Source organism: Sitodiplosis mosellana, unplaced genomic scaffold, assembly GCF_009176505.1.
Source record: "Sitodiplosis mosellana isolate CC-2019 unplaced genomic scaffold, AAFC_SMos_1.0 Smas_scaffold_2, whole genome shotgun sequence".
Lineage (NCBI taxonomy): Eukaryota > Metazoa > Arthropoda > Insecta > Diptera > Cecidomyiidae > Sitodiplosis > Sitodiplosis mosellana.
The window spans coordinates 5420085-5422350 of record NW_022595245.1 but is presented as its reverse complement, the minus strand read 5'-3'; positions in this window follow the sequence as shown (position 1 = coordinate 5422350).

Sequence of the window (2266 nt, the reverse complement as noted above, 5' to 3'; positions counted from 1 at the left end):
GTCTTCGTGCTGTGGCATTGCATAAACACACTTTTATTGACGTAACAACGTTTGTTTCGCTTGTATAATTCCATCTCAGATTCATAGAGCTTCTGTTTCAAGTACGTCATAACCCATAACAATATTAAAAATGCATATTTATTTGCCAGAATGGAAATCGTACACACAAACGGCGGCGGCGGTGGCGCGCATACAAAACAACAACGATAAATTGATGCAAGAACCTCATCGCTGCTTCCTTCGATATATTCCACAATCGCTCGATCTTAAGTGAATATTAAATATCATTTCTTATTTTTATATCTTTCCGCTGCTGCGTTCCGTTTGCATCGCCAACAAATGAAACTAATAAAATGCCACGATAAACACCCGTACAATTTGAATTATGTGCAACATGCGCTTTGCAACGACAAATATCGCCCGAAAGACGCGAACTCAGTTTACAAATGCAGAAAAAAAGACACTTATCCATGGGTATGAACTGAACATTGCATTCTTTTTCCTCTGCATCAACATTTGATTCTTATTTTTCAGCCACGCATACGTTCTAGTTGAAACGAGATCGACGGCGATGGCGACGGCAGTAAGGCACAGAATAAATTGTGACATCGAATATGGCAACCGAATCTCCCGATGCTAAATACAATTTCAATGCAAAAAAAGTTATTATAGATAATGGCACTGCTACTGGGTTTCAGCCCGGCTGAAATTAATTCAACGTCTGCACAAACTGAAAATGCATGTTACATGATAAATGCTTGCAATTTCGATAGTTGTGTCATTTTATTTCATGTTTTATTTTAATCAATTACACTATGCAAGGAAATGGACACGAGACGGCAGAATATGGCCGTTTCTTGGGAAAATCTCGCCATAATCGATAATTTGAACGAATAACAACGTCTGGTATTTTTATCGTGAAAACTCGTTGCAAAATCGGCGCCAGATCAACAGAATGAGATAGTGACGGCTACGTGTACTAAAATGATGCTAGCGAATGTTTTGGTTGAGTTTTTTTTTCAATGGATGGTTATTTGTTTTCTTCTACGGTGTGGTATACAGAATTACTCCTTAGATTTCTCTTTTTTCCTTAGATTCTATACCCTTGACTTTTTTCCCTCAAAAATGAGATAAAAAAAGCGTAGAACGCAAATCGCCTTGGAATATTCGTGGTGCATAAAGAGGAGGATATTTTGAAGATAAATTTTCGTTCGCCACATCGGAATCAAGAAAGAGAACGCAAATAATGGGAAGATGTAAGTATGCTGTTGCTGTGTTTCGTTTCGTTCGCAATAATTTATAAAGTACGTACTTTTTTCGGGGGACTGATTGTTAAAATTCTATGGATGATGGTTCGTTTTTTTCCATTCGTGAAGAATTGGTCTTTTCAAGCATTCTAACAAATAATCAACAACTCACACTCCACACCGGTCGGTGGTGGGGATTTTTTTCTTTCTACGGAATTGTTTGGCGAATAAGAGAATGGCACGCGCTTCGTGGCCTTCCTTCCGCGATTGTATTTGATAATTTTTCCGTTATTACTTCCACCCACAATAATAATGATGTCGTTGAGCAAATATAATTCCTGTTGCTTGGCACTATCTCCTTCTATGGATTCGTTTCACATTCCATGGCGATGCCCAATGATCATTATGTTTCGAGAGAAAAAAAACACTTTTTTATCGTCTCGATTGTTATTTCGGTCCATTTCGTTTTTATTTTCTGTGTAAAACAAGAGGCAAGGCCATGCGAAAGAAAAAGTATCCAAATTTAAAAATTTCACGATGGAAAGGAGCACATTGTACGTCTTGAAGCCGGTGCCGAGTAAAAATAATCTCTTTCGATACAAAGTCATTTTGATTGTTTCCTTCAATTATTCTTTCCTCCGTTTGTTCTCAGTACATCATGATTATTTTCAGCATGGAACCAATTGGACTGTGTGTGTTTTTTCTCGAATTCAGCATTTTTCTTCTCAATTGACAACCGCAGTGGCTTTTTTCTACTTTTGAAATTTTCTCTCTTGTTGATAAACCCAAAAAAAGAAAAAAACGAAACCATCCGGTTGAATCGTGGCATCAAAATTATAGTGTAACCTGCCAAATTGGACAGCCTAACACATAATTACCGAAGCGCCATCAAAATCGGTGATCATTTGCGGATTTAGGCCTTGTTCGTTCGAGAGCACGAACCGCATGCGATTAATTGATTACCACTCCACGATACAATTTTCAAGATGGGCATTTCTCCACAGCATTCAATCGGATCA